Source organism: Bubalus kerabau, chromosome 2 (genome assembly GCF_029407905.1).
Source record: "Bubalus kerabau isolate K-KA32 ecotype Philippines breed swamp buffalo chromosome 2, PCC_UOA_SB_1v2, whole genome shotgun sequence".
In the NCBI taxonomy this organism is placed as follows: domain Eukaryota; kingdom Metazoa; phylum Chordata; class Mammalia; order Artiodactyla; family Bovidae; genus Bubalus; species Bubalus kerabau.
In genome coordinates, this window is record NC_073625.1 from 96,586,749 (window position 1) to 96,610,377 (window position 23,629).

A 23,629-nucleotide genomic window follows, 5' to 3' on the forward strand; every position below is an offset into this window, starting at 1 on the left:
TCTGAAGGCTGTCTTTTCACCTTGCTTATAGATTCCTTTGTTGTGCAAAAGCTAAGATTAATTAGGTCCCATTTGTTTATTTTTGCTTTTATTTCCATTACTCTGGTAAGTGGGTCATAGAGGATCCTACTGTGATTTATGTTAGAGAGTGTTTTGCCTATATTTTCCTCTAGGAGTTTTATAGTTTCTGGTCTTACATTTAGATCTTTAATTCATTTTGTGTTGGGAGCCTCATTAGACATTACTGACAAAATTAAGGCACGGCCCCAGACCCCTCTCCTCATTCCGTAGGCACTGCCCCGGGATGAAGGAGTTAGGCCTTGTAATTCTGACTTGTCTTTTCCTCTCCTTGGCTGAGTTGACTGAAAAGGAATATTAAGGTGCTTATTGTTCCTGAGAGGAGCATGAGAAAGCACAAAGCCTTCTGCAGCTGTGCTCAGAAAATAATTCATAACGTTAACTATTGACATTTGTTCAAGGACTTTTACAAAAGAGTGTTCCAGGATGAGCACATAGCCCATAGCTTGGGGCCATGGGAGGGATTGCTATCTGAAGCCTATTTGTGTGGAGAATGTTTATGGCAAAGGAGTTTACCGAATTTAGGGCTTAGAAATAATTAAAACAGTTAGAAGTTAAAGATTTAAGGAATGTTGTAAACTTAGCATATTTTACTATAGCTTATAGAAGTTAGGAATTTTTATTTTATTTTTTTTTTTAGAAGTTAGGAATTTTTAGAGACACTATAGCTAGAAGCCTTTTTAAGAGATAGTGAGCTCAGGATGTTAGGGGCAAACAGGATTTAGGAAGATAAGAAGTAAACTGAGGAATGTAGCATGAGTTACTACGTAATCACAAGTTAACTATAGGACATGTTAGAGGAGATAGATAATAATGATAAGGCTGATTCCAAAAGAATCACTGAAGCAGGAACTCTGTTTGAAGAGCAACAATGATTTATGGAGATAATAAATCTGGGAGAGGGGGAACTGAAAATGTCAAACCTCTGGCCTAATGTTTTTGTAAAAGTATAAAAGAGAATCTTAAACTTGAAATAAACAGGCAGTCCAAGAAAAATAAGAGGCTGTCTCATTCGCCGACACTGTTCACCTCTTTAGGTTGAATCCCTGGTTGCTGGAGTTGGAATTGCTCTGGCAATTTTGAGTTTATTTTTGTGTATGGTGTTAGAAAGTATTCTAGCTTCATTCTTTTACCAGTGGTTGACCAGTTTTCCCAGCACCACTTGTTAAAGAGATTGTCTTTTCTCCATTGTATATTCTTGCCTCCTTTGTCAAAGATAAGGTGTCCATAGGTGCATGGATTTATCTCTGGGCTTTCTATTTTTTTCCATTGATCTATGGTTCTGTCTGTGTGCCAGTACCATACTGTTTTGATGACTGTAGCTTTGTAGTATAGCCTGAAGTCAGGCAGGTTGATTCCTCCAGTTCCATTCTTCTTTCTCAAGATTGCTTTGGCTATTCGAGGTTTTTTATATTTCCATACAAATTGTGAAATTATTTGTTCTAGTTCTGTGAAAAATATTATTGGTAGCTTGACAGGGATTACATTGAATCTATAGATTGCTTTGGGTAGTATACTCATTTTCACTATATTGATTCTTCCAATCCATTAACATAGTATATTTCTCCATCTAAGAAATCTTCGATTTCTTTCATCAGTGTTTTATAGTTTTCTATATTTAAGTCTTTTGTTTCTTTAGGTAGATTTATTCCCAAGTATTTTATTCTTTTCATTAAAATGGTGAATGGAATTGTTTCCTTCTCTTTCTGTTTTCTCATTGTTAGTGTAGATGTATGCAAGGGATTTATGTGAATTAATTTTATATCCTACAACTTTATAATATTCATTGACTAGCTCTAGTAATTTTCTGGTGGTGTCTTTAGGGTCTTCTATGTTGAGGATCATGTCATCTGCAAACAGGGAGAGTTTACTTCTTCTTTTCCAATCTGGATTCCTTTTATTTCTTTTTACTCCCTGATTGTTGTGGCTAAATCTTCCAAAACTATGTTGAATAGTAGTGGTGAGAGTGGGCATCCTTGTCTTGTTCCTGACTTTAGGGGAAATGCTTTCAATTTTTCACCATTGAGGATAATGTTTTCTGTGGGTTTATCATATATCACTTTTATCATGTTGAGGTATGTTCCTTCTGTGCCTGCTTTCTGGAGAGTTTTTATCATAAATGTACGTTGAGTTTTGTCAAAGGCTTTCTCTGCATCTATTGAGATAATCATATGGTTTTTATCTTTCAATTTGTCAATGTGGTGTATCACATTGATTTGTGAATAGTGAAGAATCCTTGCATCCCTGGGATAAAGCCTATTTAGTCATGATGTATGATCTTTTTAATATGTTGTTGGATTCTGTTTGCTAGAATTTTGTTGATGATTTTTGCTTCTATGCTCATCAGTGATACTGGCCTGTTCAGTTCAGTTAAGTCACTCAGTTGTCTCCAACTCTTTGTGACCCCATGGAGCAAAGCATGCCAGGCCTCCCTGTCCATCAACAACTCCCGGAGATTACTCAAACTCATCTCCGTTGAGTCAGTAATACCATCCAACCATCTCATCCTCTATCATCCCCTTCTCCTCCTGCACTCAATCTCTCCCAGCATCAGAGTCTTTTCAAATGACACAGCTCTTTGCATCAAGTGGACTAAGTATTGGAGTTTCAGCTTCAACATAAGTCCTTCAAATGAACACACAGGACTGATCTCCTTTAGAATGGACTGGTTGGATCTCCTTGCAGTCCAAGGGACTCTCAAGAGTCTTCTCCAACACCACAGTTCAAAACCATCAATTCTTCGGTGCTCAGCTTTCTTTATAGTCCAATTCTCACATCCACACGTGACTACTGGGAAAACCATAGCCTTGACTAGACAGACTTTTGTTGACAAAGTAATGTCTTTGCTTTTAATATGCTATCTAGGTTAGTCATAACTTTCCTTCCAGGGAGTAAATGTCTTTTAATTTCATGGCTATAGTGACCATCTTCAGTGATTTTGAGCCAAAAAATAAATAAATAAATAAAGTGTAAAGGAGTAAGTGTCTTTTAATTTCATGGCTATAGTGACCATCTTCAGTGATTCTGAGCCAAAAAATAAATAAAAAAATAAAGTCAGCCATTGTTTCCACTCTTTCCCCATCTATTTGCTGTGAAGTGATGGTACCAGATGCCATGATCTTAGTTTTCTGAATGTTGAGCTTTAAGCCAACTTTTTCACTCTCATTTTTCACTTTCACCAGGAGGCTCTTTAGTTCTTCACTTTCTGTCATAAAGGAAGTGTCTTCTGCATATCTGAGGTTATTGATATTTCTTCCGGCAATCTTGATTCCAGCTTGTGCTTCATCCAGCCTGGTGTTTCTCATGATGTACCCTGCATATAATTAAATAAGCAGGGTGACAATATACAACCTTGACATACTCCATTTCTAATTTGGAACCAGTCTGTTGTTCCATGTCCAGTGCTAACTATTGCTTCCTGACCCGCATACAGATTTCTCAAGAGGCAGGTCAGGTGGTCTGATATTCCATCTCTTGAAGAATTTTCCAGAGTTTGTGGTGATCCACACAGTCAAAGGCTTTGGCATAGTCAATAAAGTAGATAGATATTTTCTGAAACTCTCTTGTTTTTTCGATGATCCAGCAAATGTTGGCAATTTGATCACTGGTTCCTCTGCCTTTTCTAAAACTAGCTTGAACATCTGGAATTTCACCATTCATGTACTGTTGAAGCCTGGCTTGGAGAATTTTGAGCATTACTGTGCTAGTGTGTGAGATGAGAACAATTGTGTGGTAGTTTGAGCATTCCTGGGCATTGCCTTTCTTTGGGACTGGAATGAAAACTGACCTTTCCAGTCTTGTGGCCTGTGCTGAGTTTTCCATATTTGCTGGCATATTGAGTGCAGCATTTTCACAGCATCATCTTTTAGGATTTGAAGAAGCTCAACTGGAATTCTATCACCTCCACTAGCTTTGTTCATAGTGATGCTTCCTAAGGCCCACTTGACTTAACATTCCAGGATGTCTGGCTCTAGGTGAGTGATCACACCATCGTGATTATCTGGGTCATGGAAATCTTTTTTGTATAGTTATTCTGTGTATTCTTGCCACCTCTTCTTAATATCTTCTGCTTCTGTTAGGTCCATACCATTTCTGTCCTTTATTGAGCCCATCTTTGCATGAAATGTTCCCTTGGTATCTCTAATTTTCTTGAAGAGATCTCTAGTCTTTCCCATTCTATTGTTTTCCTCTATTTCTTTGCACTGATCACTGAGGAAAGCTTTCTTATCTCTCTTCGCTATTCTTTGGAACTCTGAATTCAAAAGGGTATATCTTTCCTTTTCTACTTTGCTTTTTGCTTCTCTTCTTTTCACAGCTATTTGTAAGGCTTCCTCAGACAGCAACCGGACTGTATATTTTTTGTTGTCCTGATGACAATAGCAATATATGGAATTAGTGTTCCATTCAAAGGGTTGTTCAGATTTATAAATAGTAATGCTGTGGTTTTTATGCTGTATTATTGATGGAATGAAATTTACATTAACCCCCTCAGTATCATTACCCAGTGACTGTTGGCATTGCACCTAAGAAAAACTGCCAGTAAGACAGTTCTTGTCGGGCTAGCTCCATTATTCCCCATTCTTAACCAGCGGAAGTAGTATATGGATGTGTATAGCTGAGGGTGGAAATCGACTTCTCAGTTTCTTCTTTAAAATGTTTTTTCCAGGCTTTTGATCCAATGGAGAAATGATGTGGTTGGAAGCAAAGTCAAATGGGCTTTGCCAAAATAATTTACATTCCAATTTAGAAATGAAAGAGCAGAACAGAGCAGCAGAGGTCTGGGAACTTAGAGGTGCACAGGGAACTGTTCAGTTATGATTTGATTCTCCAAATCAGTTCGTGTTCCCAGATTTAAAGCACATGTATTTGGAATTGCAGTTAACTGATCTTTTGCTAAAAGATGACTTGGTGATATGAAGCGTGTCACAAAGCTTCCACAACCTTTGATTTTCTCCTTGGCTCACATTTCTTCTTAGAAGAAGACACACCACAGCTCTACCATAGGATAAGTCCTTTCCTTCCATTCCTCTCTTTGTATGTTTCAGAAGATGTTTCCTAAAATTAAATGCTTTTGCAAGCAGCATTCCTGTTTCTTCTATGGTCTATCTGTTACATTAGTTATCCCGATTATTTTCCCTTACTTGTCTTCATACTCTTTACATGTGACTGTAGTTCTTCCTAGAAAAAGGTGGAGCATATTTTCCCACCCCTTGACTCTAGATTCAGCCATATGATTTGCTTTGACCCATAAAATTGTGTAGAAGTGACCAGTAGCCATATTCTTATTCTGGACCTAGGCCTCAAGGGGCCTACCACGTTTCTTCTTGCCTTCTTGTCATCACCATGAGAAGGATCAGCCAAGACAAGCCTGTTAATGCCAGTAGGAGGCTGAGGCCCTTTGGACCATATCTGTACCAGGTCAAGTGCCTCAAACAAGCCTCGGCTCGATCAGAGCTCCTCACCAGCCACAGTCATGTGAGCAAGCTCAGCCCAGGCCACATCAGCTGTCAGATGACCCACAGACATGAGTGTTATAATAATAGAGGATTGTTTCAAGCTACTGAGTTTTGAGACTATTGTTATATGACAGTAGATAACTGGCACACCTCTGCAGAGGCAAATAAGTTCCTGGTTGACTTCTGAGGTCAGATTAATATCAAAAAGATTTCTTCTCAAAAAATCAGAGACATTTCATTAAAACCCCAATGATTAGATTTTTGCACTTCTGAAATGCTTCCCTCTTCTCTGACCTTTCTGGGATCAATGTTCTCCTACCAGGACCTCCAACTCTTATGTGTGGCATTAAATGCACTTTGGCATCAACACATAGAATTATCTGGAGCAATGCCAAGTAGCTATTTAGCAATCTTAAGTATATAAGTTGTAAGTGTATATACAAGCTTCTGGGCAGACTGGGCACATTATGTGTTCTGTCTGGCTCTGGCCCACACTCATCCCTTCTCATTGTTCCAAAGTTCAGCATTCAAGACAGGTTCATATAATTGCTCTCTCTATATGCTCATATAATTACATGCCAATACTTTTCCCAAATTAGAAATTATATTCAGGCTAGATATTCCGCTGACACCACATTTCTCACCAAATGTCAGAGTCTCTTAAAAAATATTCTTAGCTCAAAAGCCTAATTAGGTTTTCAGTAATTCATGTCATTGGTCATTAGGACAATCATACAAATCAGCAAGCACTCAGGTATTCAGGCACTAAGTCAGAACATGAATCTAAAAGAGCACAGGCAACAACCCAAAAGATATCAGGAAAGTTTTCTCTCTGCTTTCATTAACCTTTTCCTGTGTTTTCACATTTCAGGCACCAAGTTTTAGGGACATAAAAGTTCTCAGCAGGAAGGTTCAATGTAAGCAGAGGAAAATATGAATAGGGCTATTTAAATAACAAATAATTGGGAGGGCATTATTAAACAGACATACACATGCATACGGACTTCCCTGGTGGCTCAGATGGTAAAGCATCTGTCTACAATGTGAGAGACCTAGGTTCAATCCCTGGGTTGGGAAGATTCCCTGGAGAAGGAAATGGCAACCCACTCCAGTACTCTTGCCTTGAAAATCCCATGGACGGAGGAGCTTAGTGCAGGCTACTATCCATGGGGTCGCAAAGAGTCGGGCATAACTGAGTGACTTCACTTTCACACATGCATACACCCTCACCAAATTCTCTTGCAACTTTTGCAGATCCTGCAGACCCAACTCTCCACTACCTCCTAGATAAAGTAATGGTGACGATGGTATGAAGGGAGAGAAGGGTACTTTGTTTCTTGTGTTCCCCAAATGGCACAGGTTATTCTTGAGAGACAGAGGTACTTATTGGTTTAATGAAAAAATTGCAGTCTTTAAAAACAAGCAGTCTTTGAATGGACTCCCAAATGAATAGGGATCTGTAACTTATTTAGCAGTGAGGCCTGGAGTGCAAGACTCAAAGTCCTGAGCCTCACTTATCTCATCTGTAAAATGGCAGGAATGGTGATTACATCAGAGACTATTGTCTTTTAAAGAATAAAATGCAAATGTTAAGGAGAAAATGACTCTGTGTGCACTACTGAGTGCAAATTGGAGCTTATGGCAGAGCAGGGAAACCCGGTAAAACAGAGTGTAGATTACAAAGATGGAGGCAGTAAGCAAAAAAAATAGGTATTTTTTTTTTAAATATCAAAACCATGAACAGTATCTTTTTCTGCATTAGAAAGACAAAGTCTCTGAGAACTGCTGATGTGCTGGTGCTATGTGGTCTAATAGATTAGCTCCTGGGCAAATTCTGGCCTATCTGTTTGTAGTTATCCTTGGAAATGGTCTTGGAAAACAAGACCTTGGAAAACACCCATGGAATGGTCCTCATTCTAGCTTAGAGTCAGATCTGTGCCGCTGTCAGCAGGCTCAATGGTCATGTCAAGGTCTAACATAAGCAAAAGGACCACAGGACCAGCTGAACAGGAGACATTGGATGGATGTACATTAACCTTACTCTGTTCTAGTCTACTGCAGTTTGTAGCAATATGGACGCACATGACCCAGTACAACTAAGACTGATGGAGTGTTGTTTGAGATGACATCACCTCTTCTAATTCAATCAGTTAGTTACTTGCTTCCTTTGAAGCTTCAGGTCAGTTCAGTTCAGTCGCTCAGTCATGTCCGACTCTTTGCGACCCCATGAATCACAGCATGCCAGGCCTCCCTGTCCATCACCAACTCCCAGAGTTCACTCAAATTCATGTTCATCTAGTCAGTGATGCCATCCAACCATCTCATCCTCTGTTGTCCCCTTCTCTTTCTGCCCCCAATCCCTCCCAGCATCAGGGTCTTTTCCATTGAGTCAACTCTTCGCATCAGTTGGCCAAAGTATTGGAGCTTCAGCTTCAGTATCAGTCCTTCCAATAAACACCCAGGACCGATCTGCTTTAGGATGGACTGGTTGGATCTCCTTGCAGTCCAAGGGATTCTCAAGAGTCTTCTCCAACACCACAGTTCAAAAGCATCAATTCTTTGGCGCTCAGCTTTCTTCACAGTCCAACTCTCACATCCATACATGACCACTGGAAAAACCGTAGCCTTGACTAGACTGGCCTTTGTTGGCAAAGTAATATCTCTGCTTTTCAATATGCTATCTAGGTTGGTCATAACTTTCCTTCCAAGGAGTAAGCGTCTTTTAATTTTGCGGCTGTGATCACCATCTGCAGTGATTTTGGAGCCCAAAAATATAAAGTCTGACACTGTTTCCCCATCTATTTCCCATGAAGTGATGGGACCAGATGCCATGATCTTAGTTTTCTGAATATTGAGCTTTAAGCCAACTTTTTCACTTTCCACTTTCACTTTCATCAAGAGGCTTTTTAGTTCCTCTTCACTTTCTGCCATAAGGGTGGTGTCATCTGCATATCTGAGGTTATTGATATTTCTCCTGGCAATCTTGATTCCAGCTTGTGCTTCCTCTAGCCCAGCATTTCTCATGATGTACTCTGCATATAAGTTAAATAAGCCGAGTGACAATATACAGCTTTGATGTACTCCTTTTCTTATTTGGAACCAGTCTGTTGTTCGATGTCCAGTTCTAACTGTTGCTTCCTGACCTGAATATAGGTTTCTCAAGAGGCAGGTCAGGTGGTCTGGTACCATCTCTTTCAGAATTTTCCACAGTTTATTGTGATCCACACAGTCAAAAGCTTTGGCATAATCAATAAAGCAGAAATAGAGGTTTTTCTGGAACTCTCTTGCTTTTTCAATGATCCAGCGGATGTTCGCAATTTGATCTCTGGTTCCTCTGCCTTTTCTAAAACCAGCTTGATCATCTGGAAGTTCATGGTTCACGTACTGGTGAGGCCTGGCTTGGAGAATTTTGTAGCTTAGTCTATTGCGTCTGTGACCTACTGTGCTTATTGGAGGGGGAAAAAATTGAATAATTAGAAGAGACAGCTTTAAATATCCTCCAAGGCCAGAGACCTTGAAACCATCAATAAATAAACTTCCTACCTCTCTAGGCTTTTCCCTCCTCCTTCCCCATACTCCAAGTCCCAAAAGTCAAAGCTCAAGATACAAAGCAAATGTGTGGTGGTAATGGGGAAAAAGCAGTCACACTGCACTTCTGTGCTCAAGCTTTAGTCAGAGCAAAATAGAAAATGAAAAGCCTTCCTTCACAATGAGGATTGAGTAGTCAAATTGTTGATTAATATCTTGGACTGAACATTCTTCCTTGCTGAAATGAGACTATGTTTTGTGATTTCAAGTAATTACAGAACTGTCTATTAGCTCTTAGTGAGCCAAAAAGTCATGAGTCCTGTCCAAGTTTCCATCCAGGGGTAGGGGACTCAAAAAGAGGGCTCTTTTCTTCTGGGATGTCTGGTTCTTTAGACTGAAAGTCATTGAATGGACACTACAGCAACCAAACCATTGCTGATTTAGCCCCATTATTATTTGTATACCTAGGCTTGACAAAGGAAAAATGGTCACCTGTGTTGTGGAATCCATAAGTGACAGCAGTTAGGCTGCTGAAAGAAATTAAGCAGTTGATAAAAACCAAATTTGTGATCATTTCTTTCTTACTGTTCCTTCCACTTTCTCCTCTTTCTCAAGTCTACCCACACACCAAAAACAGGATGCCACAAATTATCTGTTTACCACTACAACTGATGAGATGACCTTTCTATTGCACACAATTACAAATTCGATTTTGTAAACAAATGCATCTTTTGTTGTGTCCTGATATGTAACTTTGTAAACAGCTTTACAAAAGCCTCCCAATGACTTCCAATGATAGTGGACTTAAAGGACTGGAGGTCATTGATCTAAGTTAGTGGATGGTCAGATTAGAAAGCCCAATACAATGCAGTTCATCCTTTAAAGGAACTTTTCCTAAATTAAGGTAACATATGGTTAGAGTATTATTTCCTTGAATTTCTTCTGTATCTCAGGCAGCTAATAATTAACATGCAAGAACAATCATTCCAAGTTCAACATTTAATACCACTGACACATCCTTCCCTTAGAAGTTAGCATTTTAATCCCTTTATTATTAATTTGATTAATGCAAACTACTATATATGGCTGTGAAGGTACAGAGGCAAATCAAAGTTACCACATTGATTCATTTAAATTTAAATTGCTGAAAATGATGTGCTCTTTATCCTGTGATATCAAGCAAAGGAAAAAAAAAAATATTCCCTGTACAAAATAATAGATTTGTTCCTATATGAGGAATCCAAGGAAATATTTCAAGTTCAAAATGACTAAATGCATTTAGGAAGGATACATATTCTCCATGGATTTAAGGGAGGAAAAATAAAATTCATAACACATATGAGTAACAGCAAAGTAACTCCAAAGGCATCTTATTTAAACAAGAACTCATGTGCTAAAGGTGCGGGGTGGGGATCATCTGGGCTGAAAACAGCACCACAGAGAAATATATCCAAGATAATTTTATAAACCTCATTTATGTTTCATTTTCATGCTGCTGCCTTTTTTGCATTTCACTGATCATCATTTTAGGCAGAAGTCTTTCTTCTTCACCTTGACAAATACATGATGTTCTGTACAAATAGCTCCATATGTATTTCAATTTTAAAGAGTAATATACACACATACATAATTTATTCATATAATTATGCAAATGAATAATATAAAGATCAGAAAGTAATTTCTGAAGAGTCTAAATTGACTGTAGGAAAAAATGTTTTTGTTTTGATTGTTGACTTGTTTGCATAGCCCACTCATCTAAAGTATCTTTATTTTTCTCTACAATTTTCAGATGTTTCTTTTCCTTAAGATTAAAATCAAAATGGATAAGGGTGTGATCCTTATTTTTTTTTCCTAATGACTTCCAAATACCTATACTAATGTCTAGTTCATGACAGACATTCAATAAATATGTGCAGGAAGGAAGAAAGGAAAGACAGGGAGAAATTAGGGAGAAAGGGAGGTTGTTGCTGAAACACTGCTGCTGCTAAGTCGCTTCAGTCATGTCCGACTCTCTGCGATCCCATAGACGGCATCCCACTAGGCTCCCCTGTCCCTGGGATTTTCCAGGCAAGAACACTGGAGTGGGTTGCCATTTCCTTCTCCAATGCATGAAAGCAAAAGTGAAATTGAAGTCGCTCAGTTGTGTCCGACTCTTAGCGACCCCATGGACTGCAGCCTACCAGGCTCCTCCATCCATGGGATTTTCCAGGCAAGAGTACTGGAGTAGGTTGCCATTGCAGTAAGTAATTCAAGAGAGGATTTAACCCAGGCAGTCTCCCAGCTGGTTCTGTCTCCACATCTCATAATGTTTAAGCAAATACGTTATTTTCCACTACCATATTTAGCAATGCTAAGGCCTGCATTTTTCTTTCTCACATTTTAACACCTCTGTAATCAAGATACAAGTTATACCCAATGACACCTTATTTTGCCTCACAGCATTTGTGCCATAGATGTCATTTTACAAGAAAATATGAAAATTGATAGCATCGAAACTTGCAAAATTAAATTTCAGTATATTGGAGGAAAATCAGAAGCACTCTTTTACCTCATAGGATAAAGGCATTTGCAGGAGGAGGTGGGAAGGACATGAAAAAAAAAAATGGATTAAGTTCTAAATGGAATTCAAAAGTAGACTATCTGTATATTATGGCAAAACTGACAAGTACCCAACACCAGTGGACTTCAAGTATATTTTGGCTCTTGATGGCACAAAGGAAAATGTATAGAATAATATAGACCTTGCTGACTGAGTTGAAAAGCAATGTAGGAGAGTCCACATTGAATGCTAAGAAATTTTAGGAATCCTTAGCCAACATAGTTTGCTAATATCATTAATTTTATATATAATAACAGTGATATGTGATGCAAAATAAATGTCTAAATAATACCATAGAAATTCCTTCAATGGGTAGAAAATAAAAATTCTAAATGATGAAATATTGTATTTTACCCTAATTGACAGCATTTTTCTTGGTACATGAAATCATTGAGTCTTGTAATTGATGGTATTTTGAATCAATTAAATATAACATATGATAAATAATCCAGGGACAAGTCACAAGGAGTGATTTGCATTTTAGCTACAGAGGTATATAAGTAATACTTTCTTCAAGAATTTCCTATTCTATTGTCAAGAAAGCAATGACGCTGAACCTTTGAAATCGTTTTTGTTTGTAAGTGTTGAGTGTCCCTGGGGACCTTGGAGTAGGAAATGGCAACCCACTCCAATATCCTTGCCTGGGAAATCTCACAGACAGAGGAGCCTGGCAGGCTACAGTCCAGGGGGTCGCAAAGAGTTGGACATGACTGAGCATGTGAGTACACATGTCCTTGAGGACATTACTTATCCTTTTGTAAGCCCCAGATTCTTCATCTGTATAACAGTGAAAGCAATGCCTCTCATACAAGATTGCTGAGAAATAAATGAGCACAAGAAATCCAGTGCCTTGCCCCTATAAAGCACTCATGAGTGATTGCCATTATTTTTATTTATTTGTGTCTTCTCACATCTACACTCAAGGTCTTCCAGAATGCAGCTCAATGCCTAGTATGTCCTACAGGAACAGCTTGCTCCTCCTTTATTCTTGTGATATGGTCCCTGCTTTCAATGCTTTCCTCTAAGCCCTCCCTTCTGCTATCAAACTTCAATCTGTTTATCATTCCAAATTCAACTCAAGTGGCTCAGCAGTAAAGAATTTGCCTGCCAATGCAGATGTGGGTTTGATCCATGGGTCAGGAAAATCCCCTGAAGGAGGGCATGGCAACCCGTTCCAATGTTCTTGACTGGAGAATGCCATGGACAGAGAAACCTGGTGGGATACAGTCCATGGGGTTGTAAAGAGTTTGACATAACTTAATGACTGAGTACATACACATACATTCCTTGTAAACACGTGGTTAAATGCAGATGCCTGAGTAGATTTAGTTGCAATTATCTAGGCAAACATCTCTTGTAGGTTGTAATATGCAGTTCCTTTTGTATCACATCAGGAGGTTCATGCCCGATAGTCTCAGTTTGTAAAAAATTGTGGTAAATATGCATAGCATAAAGTGTACCTGCATGCTGTACTTTGTGCTGTGCTCAGCTGCTCAGCTGTGTCCGACTCTTTGTGACCTCACAGACTGTGGCCCACCAGGCTCCTCTGTCCATGGAATTTTCCAGGCAAGAAAACTGGAGTGGGTTGCCATTTCATACTGTAGGGTATCTTCCCAACCCTAGGATTGAGCCCAAGTCTTTTGCATCTCCTGCATTGGCAGGCAATTCTTTAAAACTGCGCCACCTAGGCACCAGCATAACCACTTTTAAATGTACAGTTCAGGAGTATCATATTCATTTATATTGTTATGCAACTGTCAACACTATCCATCCCTACAACTCTTTATCTTATGAAATTAAAACTCTAAAACTATTATAAAACAACCTACTTTCCCTTTCCCCAGCCTCTAGCATCCACCATTACACTTTCTGTCTTTATGATTTTAACTATCAGAAGTACCACATACAAGAGAAATCACAGGATATTTGTCTTTTGTGACTGGATTACTTCACCTAGCATTATAACCTCAAGGTTCATCCATCTTGTAGCATTTTCAGAATTTCCTTCCTTGTTAAGCATGAATAGTATTCCATTGCTTGTGTATACTATATTTTGCTTATCTATTCATCCTTCAGTGGACACTTAGGTTGCTCCCACATTTTAGCTATTGTGAATAATGCCGCTATGAAAACAGGTATCCAAATATCTCTTCAAGACCCTGATTACAATTTTGGTAGATATACACTCAGAAGTGGGATTGCTGGACCATATGGTAATTCTATTTTTAATTTTTTGAGGACCTGCTGTACTGTTTTCCACAGCAGTTGTATACATGTCAACCAATAGTGCACAAGGGTAGCAATTTTCCCGCATTCTCACCAACACTTGTTAAGTGGTAGTCACACTTTTAATGATGATTAGATTTGGGGTTCAAAGTATTTCTTATGAATTTCCCTATCAATCTTTAACAAATGGTTGAACATCCATTGATGACTTTTTCCAGCTCCATTGATAACCTGGAGGTTGCAAATGGTGATTTGCTAATTATACCATTATTTCAGCATATGTTAGAGGAGCTGCTGCTGCTGCTAAGTCACTTCAGTCATGTCCGACTCTGCTGCTGCTGCTGCTGCTAAGTCGCTTCAGTTGTATCTGACTCTATGCAACCCCATAGACAGCAGCCCACCAGGCTCCGCCGTCCCTGGGATTCTCCAGGCAAGAACACTGGAGTGGGTTGCCATTTGCTTCAATTCATGAAAGGGAAAAGTGAAAGTGAATTCGCTCAGTCGTGTCTGACTCTTAGCAACCCCTGGACTGCAGCCTACCAGGCTCCTCCATCCATGGGATTTTCCAGGCAAGCGTACGGGAGTGGGGTACCATTGCCTTCTCCGATATTAGAGGAGAGTCTTCTATAAATAACTACACACATTAATTACTTAGTTGCCCTACTCTAAAGTTTCTACAGGAAAGGAAGAATAGATGCCTGGTTCTTCTTGCATCAGTTTTTAGAGGAACAGCATTTGGTCTTACGAACTCCAAATGGTAACCAGGAATAGTTTTTCCTCAGGAATATTAATGAGCTAATGGATTTTTATATATGATATGCATTTCAATCTATCATTGGCATTATTATTATTTCGATGCTCACATTGTCCTATTCATCATGGTCTGTGTGCAGGTTGAAAAAGAATTTCCAAACACGAGGCAGAATGAGAGGAAAATAAAATTATTAGAGTGGGAAATGCTGTTAGAACAGCAGGCCTGCTCAAGGGAGAGCAAAACCATTTCACAGGCTACTAGCCAATTTTTATAGCCTCGAGACAGAGAAAATTCCTTCTAGAAAGGTGGCATTAGGTGATTGGTTAGGATGCTACAGGGTGGGTAATAGCATGGGTATTTTTACCAAACATGGGGTCAGGGACCTGGCCAGTTTAGATCACAAGGCTCAAGGCAACAGTTGCTATGGGGCTTGGTAAGTTCCAGAGATTTTTCTTCTGTGACTGTGGTCCACGGCTCCACACCTGTGACCTTGGTAAGCTGCTGCTGCTGCTGCTAAGTCACTTCAGTCATGTCCGACTCTGTGCGACCCCATAGACAGCAGCCCACCAGGCTCCTCCATCCATGGGATTTTCCAGGCAAGGGTACTGGAGTGGGGTGCCATTATAGGGCTCCACATTTTAGGCCAATGGGGAGAGAGCACTTTACATTTTGGTTTCTGTTTTCTTTTGATGTGAGGACATTGGTCTAGACAAACTCCTTATTTCCTGTTACAGTAAGATGTCTCAAGTTCATGTTCCCATCATTTGCCCCAGGTCTGGCTATAAACACTTATTGCATAAAGAGCCCTGGAATATTTTAGTAGAAATTATATTCACAAACCACACAGCTTCTCATTGCTATTAGGTGTTTTCTGTGGACAGAGTCAAGAAATGTGCTTGTTTTTTTAAGAGAAAAATGAGTTTGCAATTCAAATTTAAGGTAGCAGTTTTACATTTAACTTGTTTTACTTTGCATATCTTTTCTGTTTTCTCACACTGAAAGTCTCTTTAACTACCTTAATATAATTAAGTGACCACAGGTTAAAAAAATTATCTCTGTGTGGTTACCTAAGAACAGAGTTCATTTGTTTACTAGTACAAATTGAAACTATTTCTTTTTTTGTCATTCTGATATGTAATATAGATATTTTAATTTACTGTTAATGTGCTTTCCCTAATCTTGAAAAACATTAAGTGTCTTTGGTATTTCTTTTTATGTGAAACAGTCACAGAACTGTCTTTTTTTTTTTTTTTTTTTTTGAGAATTCTGTGCCTTTATTGGCAGAGCAGGCTACTTGAGCACTGGAGTGGGTGGTCCACTCCCCCACCCGCCCCCCAAGGGCTTCAGGGGCCTATAGGTGATTGAGAACTTGCTCAGGTGGGGGCCCATCAGGCTTGATTTGCACCTGGTTGAAGCTCTTGCTGTTGTAGCCCACCCACCCCATCCCACGCTAACCACCATGTCAGGCAGGACGATCATGACCCACACGTGCATCTTGACCACCTCAGGCTTCTCGCGGGCGGCGCCTGGGTTTCGGCCTCACGCAGCCGCGTTGGCCCAGAGCAGGCTTCCTGCAAAGGTCTCTTCCGCCCGCCGCGCTGTCCCCGCTGCTTGCGCTGCTGGTGGGATGTTTTTAAGCAGGTGATCGAGGTCCACGCCAAGGTAGGTGACCTTGCAGAAGGTCTGCTTCTTCTGCTGATTTAATTTTTGGGTTTTTGGCTCAATTTTTGATACTCTATATTTTAGGGATCTTGCATTAGCCAGAGTCTAGAGAAACAAAGCCAGTAGGAGAAAGAAAGAGATTTGCCTTAAGGAATTGGTTCACATGATGGTGGGGCTTGCGAGTCTTGAAATCTGTACAGCAGGCTGGAAATTCAAGGCAGGGTTAGTGTTGCAGTATTCAGTCCAAAATCTGAAAGCTGGGAATTTGCTGGCTGGAAACTTAGGTGAGGTTTTTATGCTGCAGTTTTGAGGCCAAACTGCTTTTTTGAGAAACCCGTTTTTGTTTTTAAGGGCTTCAGCTGTTTAGGTGAGTTGTGCACAGTATAGAGACTAATCTGCTTTCCTGGATCTACTGATGGCAGTGTTCATCACGTCTAAAATGTACCTTCAAAGCGACGTCAAGATTGGTGTTTGACAAGCGATTGGACACCATAGCCTAGCTAAGTCGACAAGTAAAATTAATAATCACAAATGTTAAGGATGTTTCCTCAAAATGATCAACTATATTTTGACATTATCTAAACTCAAAATCTTATGCATAACAAGTATTCAAATATTTGTTGAAGTTAATGGATGTCTATTTACAGATATTAGCCATTTTATGGAACCTAAGATGCCGACTGAGAATTTAATTGTAGTCTTCTTTGCATGTCAATTGGAATATTAATTTGTTTATGTGAAGGTTTTAGTGAGTAACTTAATTTTTTAATCACAGGACTAAAATTAAGTGAAAACTTTTTATGTATCACAGAACATTGGGTTTCTTTAAGAAATATCTGCCTTAAGACATTTCCACAAGAGGAAACACCCTTTTAATTTTCAAATCTGTAGATATGTGTGGTTCCTCTATGGTGAATGTAAATATTTGAAAATCTGATAAAGAATTCCCACAAAATAGTCCATTTATGTGAACTTTCTCTCCCCATACTCAATCTCCTTTTCTCCTGGGAAATGCTTTCCTTTTTCCTACTCTGCGTCATGCAAGTGGTACTCATTAGCATCTTCAATACTCTGCCTCCTGGTCACAGTGATGTTCTAAAAAGACAGAAGTCTCTTTCCAAGGATTCATCTCCTGAGACTTCTTGGGAAGAGAGAGAACCAGTTCCTCTCGAGTATGGGTGAGTGATAGTCTGAATCCATGCCCCTCAACATGTTTTTGAGAAGCTGGTCAGCTGTGTAAAAGTGAGTACATTATGCAGAAACTAGGTTTGCTGAAATACACAACCAACCCAGAGATTGGGAGGAGGGATTTATTATTACTTGCAGCAAGTATGAAGAACACGAGGGATCTTTCACAAAGTTGTGTCTTCCCAACACCAAAATGAAGGAACCCTTGACAGAAGGGTATTTGTGTACTTGAAGGGGCTTGAGCAGAGCAGAATTCATCATAGAATTGGGGCAAAGGTTGCCAGAGTCCAAGCTTTAGTTGATTGAAGTTTGGGGGATCAACATCATCATTCCATCCTCCACCTGGGAGGGGGGGCCTAGTTCCTGTAGAACTCAGATTTGTATCCGATTGTTGTGTATATTCCTTGAAGAAGGAACCAGGACTCTGTTGTATTTTGAATGATTGTTTCTTGACTACTTTTCCTTTGTTTCTGCATTTCCTTAAGAACATCAGTTACTGAGACCTGCTCAAGAGCAAGCATTCTAGCTAGGCTTAGATCACAAAATGGTTAAGGCCAAAATAGTTTCTCTTATGTAAAGAAAACCATGCCTGGTTCTCTTTCTCTAGGACCCCCCAACACCCTATCTGCTTACAAATAATGCCCATTTGAGAAAGAAACAGCTACCAAGTGGGGCAAGCAACTTGGCTGTATTCCAAGCCCTGGTTCCACCTGTTCCAAGCTCCCTAGGCTTCTACCTGTACATTTTTGTCTGGGTAAGTTGATATGGGTTCAGTTTCTGTCACTTGCAACTCAGAGTCCTAACATATAATGCCCAGAAGTTTTGCTCATTGTTTTCAGGGTATTTGTGGACTTCCTGGAGAAATCCATCTTTGAAACTTTATCCATGGTCCTCAAATATGGGACCTCTGTTTAAAGCTATCCTTCCGTCTGTGAACATGAACAGTTACCCAGGAAAACAGTGTCATAAACTGTTTCACCTGGTAGCTTTCGTGTATTTAATTGATCACATTCAACTCTTACAGCTACGATTCAACTCTAATAACCACAACATTTTCATTTTCATAGACATTTTCATCCTTGTCTTATACCTAACGACACTGGGGCTGGAAAGGGTAAATAACATTTTCTAAAGTGGTACAGTTAAACTAAACCTAGTGTTTTGTCTCAAATCTGAAGTTCTTTCTCCTATACTGAAGTTTATTGTTGACTTTGATTTTAAATCTTTTAAGTTACAACTTTGAAATTTGTCTTTAAAAAATATAATTGACACAAGAAAGTAGTCACTCTTGGTAATATAAAAATGTTAATAATGGAAAGATGCATAAAATGTGATTTTAGATTGCCTATTGCATATCCCCCTTACTTCAATTTTTAAACAAATAACCTGTAATGAATAGCAGTACCCTAGAGCATGCTGAAATCTAAGTCCTTAGGAGAAAAGAGCCATAGTAATAGAAGTGTCATTATAAATAATTAGAAATGTCTCTTACACATCCACCTTCAAAGATTTGTGGAAAAACTGGCATGTAACCCACCTGGATTAATCTTCCCAGTTTGGTTCAGTTTCTTCGAGAATCTAGTTCTCCCAGAGAGAGCGGAACTCTGAGAAGAAAACTGGGAGAACAAAGCCCACAACTGTGTGGGAAGGCTTGGGTTTTTCCTAAATACAAATCTGCCCTTGCACTTTTGCATTTCAGAAATAACTGAGACAGCGGGGCGATCATGCTCCCCATTATCTCCAGCTGGAACAGTCTGCTCTTCTAAGCTCCTCAGGCAAGGCAGAGGGACGGATCCACTGCAGAGATAAACTAGCCCTGCCCTCCCCAGCCCTTCTCTGTTCACACAAGAGGTTTTCCTTTTGATCAGGCAATATTCACAAGTGACAGATCCAAAAACTTAAGGACTGGGTAAAAATAAAGACACCAGGAGGACTGTGGCTTCTCTGTGGCTTTATTGTAGCTGCTGTCCTAGATTTTGTCCTCTCTGTGAAGCGATCGCACAGCATCTACCTTCACTGGGTTTACAAAAAGCTTCTGTGCTCCTTTGTGACTGGAATACATACTGTCACTGTTCTCAGTGGAGTTTTCAGGTTGTTCAGCAGCTCTGTGATTTACAAGGCCCCCTGAGTGCCCTGAATCTGGTTAACTTCCAGCTTCCTTACTCCAGGAATGAATATTTTCTGTGCTAACAATACTTGCCAGCTCAGAATGAGCTCTCCTTGAGTAGAGTGCATTGTGGTATGATATCTTCCAGCTAACCTTGACTCTCTGGCTTCTCTCAGGCTTCTGAGCAGTTGGTGGAAGGAGCAGCCAGGCAGGAGGTCCATCATCTCTTTCCTTTGTTTGCCCTCACTGAGCCTAATCAGGTGCTTTGAGCCCAGTGGGCACCTGGAAAATGTTGCTGTCTGTCAGGCCGCCTGTGGTCTCATAGCGGGTGGAGCCACAGTATCACAGCTTCTTCCCAGGAAGGCTCCATCCTTCCCATCCCCACCACCAAGCACGGGAGCTCTGAAATTACACAGTTGGGGTATTTCTGCAGCTCCTTGCTCACAAATTGCTTCTCTGAAGTTGTGACAGGGCTGAGTTAAAATAGGCAAGAGGCTCAGAGTAAGTTTTTAACAAGGGGGATCAAGAAGGATAGACTGAGCAAATCGGTGTGTAGAGAAGGAAGACCCATAGAAAAGTTGAGCATCAGCTATGTGCTAGGCATTTCCCTTTCGTTTGTTCACTTAAGCTTCAACCATTCTTTACCAGAATGCATTCTTCTCTCTCTCATAATTGAGAGAAGCGAGGCTTGACTGATATAGATCCCCTACAGAGAGACGATCAGGACTGTATCCTGCTTGCCTCCCAGATTACTCTGCCTCTCTGCAGAAGTGCTAGTACAGGATTCATGTTAATATTCATCTTGAATTTCTTAACAAACTTCTTGGTGGCCAGTAGAATAGATAAGAATGGTGGAAAGAGATAAAAAGTCATACAATATAGCTTAAATCGAGAATGACTGGAAATTTCCTGGGAGAAAACTTGCAAAACAAATTTAGGAACATAATTGGCTTTAGAGATAAACATAAAAACTGGGGCATTTTAAATGCACAATTACAATGAATGGGCTTTTAAGTGCTTCGTAAGCATGCAGCGTTGCTGGAAATGGGTAGTTAAGGACGCGATCACTCTTGTACCCATCCAGGTCCAAATTCTGAATAGGTTGACTGCACTGGTTCACATACCATATTTGGGTTTTTCACTCCTCCAGAGAAATGGTCAGCTGACTATGGGCAATAAAGCATCACTATCTGCTCACAACATGTTCCGGGAACACTTGTGTGGCAGTCAACAGCAGCTGCTGCTTAGAAAGAGATAACAGGTTTTCATCCATCACTCAGAGTAGGAAGGAATGGCAGGTGTACAACCCACTGATTCAAGTGCTGCGACCTCTTATCTCGAGTGGAGACACTCACAGGAAGGGTTTAGAAGGAGATCGCAGAAGATACTGACATTTATCCATCACCAGCCACTTCCTAATTATTGTACATCAATTCCTTACAACAATCCTGAGGTAAATGTTACTGCTCCATTTTACAGAGGGAGAAGTGGAGATTCAGGGAGGTAGAGTAAATAAGCCAACTCTCTTGAATGTGATTCCAGGTTCAGCGCTTTACATTATATCACAACGAACTCATTATGCATAACGGTTAATGCCTAGATTATGTGTTGCCTTGGAATTAGACAGTAGCAGCAGCAGTAGTAACAGTAACAGCAGTTTTTATGAGATTGCCATGTACAAGGCATTTTATAAAATTTGGCTCAGTTACTAGTCAAAACAACTAAATAAATTAAATAATTTTATGGTTTTGGTAAATGAAGAATTTTGTCTTTCCTCCCTTGAGGCTGGAGTGCGGTGTGTGTGTGTGTGTGTTGGGTTGGGGAGGGATACAGATAGCTGCTTGGGCTGGTGTTCACAGCAGAGGAATGGATCATATGAACTCTAGACTCCATCACTGAAAATGAAACAACAGGAGGGTATCTTTTTAATCAAAATTGGGGATGTCAGTGAATCGGTGGAGCTTTTCGAACTAGGCATGTCTTGGATGTCATGTAGACTATTAAGTGAGTTGGGTTTATGCATATCATAGTCTTGCTCATTTTTTCCCTCTACATTCTGGGCTATATGCAATAACCTAAGATTCTTTCTTTCTTCTACAGATTATTTCTTCTGGTGTTATCTTGATCCTACGTATACACTTTAGAATACATACATTTATGAATACTATTTTCTAACTAATAGAATACATACAGATATACATACATTCTCTAAAGTACAGATATACATACGTTTATGTATGCATATGGATATACATGCATTTATGTATATATGGATATGCATGCATTTATGTATGTATGTATGTATAGAAAAACATCTACTTCTGTTTACTGACTATGCCAAAGCCTTTGACTGTGTGGATCACAACAAGCTGTGGAAAATTCTTCAAGAGATGGGAACACCAGACAACCTGACCTGCTTCCTGAGAAATCTGTATGCAGGTCAAGAAGCAACAGTTAGAACTAGACATGGAACAACAGACTGGTTCCAAATTGGAAAAGGAGTACGTCACGGCTGTATATTGTCACCCTGCTCATTTAACTTATATGCAGAGTACATCATGAGAATTGCTGGACTGGATGAAACACAAGCTGGAATCAAGATTGCTAGGAGAAATAGCAATAACTTCAGATATCCAGTGACACCACCCTTATGGCAGAAAGTGAAGAACTAAAGAGCCTCTTGATGAAGGTGAAACAGGAGAGTGAAAAAATTGGCTAATACTCAACATTCAGAAAACTTAGATCATGGCATCTGATCCCATCACTTCATGGCAAATAGATGGGGAAACAGTGGAAACAATGACAGACTTTATTTTCTTGGGCTCCAGAATCACTGCAGATGGTGACTGCAGCCATGAAATTAAAAGATGCTTGCTCCTTGAAAGAAAAGTTATGACCAACCTAGACAGCATATTTAAAAGCAGAGACATTACTTTGCCAACAAAGGTCCATCCAGTCAAAGCTATGGTTTATCCAGTAATCATGTATGGATGTGAGAGTTAAACTATAAAGACAGCTGAACTCCAAAGAATTGATGCTTTTGAACTGTGGTGTTGGAGAAGACTCTTGAGAGTTCCTTGGACAGCAGGGAGATCCAACCAGTCCATCCTAAAGGAAATCAGTCTTGAATATTCATTGGAAGGACTGATGCTGAAGCTGAAACTCCAATACTTTGGCCACCTGATGTGAAGAACTGACTCATTTGAAAAGACCCTGATGCTGGGAATGATTGAAGGCAGGAGGAGAAGGGGATGGCAGAGGATGAGATGGCTGGATGGCATCACCAACTCAATGGGGATGAGTCTGAGTAAGCTCCTGGAGTTGGTGATGAACAGGGAAGCCTGGCATGCTGCAGTCCATGGGGTCGCAGAGTCAGACACGACTGAGCGACTGAACTGATATACAGATGTACATACATTTTCTAAATAATACAGATATGCATACAGATATAATAGAATACATACATTTGTAAGCACCATTTTCTATCACTAAGCACATCCCTACAAACATTTGTATTAATAAGTGTATATTACAAAGCCCAGGGGGATTATGTGAGGCTGTTACCTAATTTTGAGGAAGATAAAGTTTCCCATCAGTGGAGATTCTCCCTCCTTGGTTTTTGTCCCTACCCCACATGTCCCTCATAGCGGCAGCGGGAAAGGCTGTGTATTGTTAGGGTCATGGCCTTCTTTCCCTTCTAGGTATGTAACACTGAGTAGTTATTGCTCTCTTTAGGTCACTTGTTTTCTCAGCTAATGTGGCATTAGATTAGCTCTTGCTTACGTCAGTTGTTACCAGTTTAAACTGCTCCATAGGATGTGTACTAAACCTGCACATATCTGCCACTTGTGCCCTAATTCTAGCAGCTGCGTTCTGCTCAAAGATGGGAACTTTCCTGAAGGGAAAGAGCCAGTACCCCTCTGAGACTCATCCACAAAATCAATTTTTACATCCGTTCTTAACTTGCCCTCGAAACACAGATGCTGTGCTTAAAAGAATAATTGATCATTTTATTTCAATTGCACAGAAAT

General features: G+C 39.9%; 1 long non-coding RNA gene across 2 annotated transcripts; it reads left to right on the forward strand.

Moving 5' to 3' along the window:
* The first annotated feature begins 16,110 nt into the window (after positions 1-16,110).
* On the forward strand, positions 16,111-22,402 carry LOC129643485 (uncharacterized). Of its 2 annotated transcripts, none has more exons than XR_008710330.1 (5): positions 16,111-16,303; positions 16,655-16,670; positions 17,349-17,481; positions 18,099-18,245; positions 21,699-22,402. It is a non-coding gene; the product is annotated as an uncharacterized LOC129643485 (long non-coding RNA). The 2 variants fall into 2 exon arrangements; XR_008710329.1 differs by lacking the exon at positions 21,699-22,402 and adding an exon at positions 19,191-19,429 and having other exon boundaries at positions 16,115-16,303.
* Positions 22,403-23,629: the final 1,227 nt, after the last annotated feature.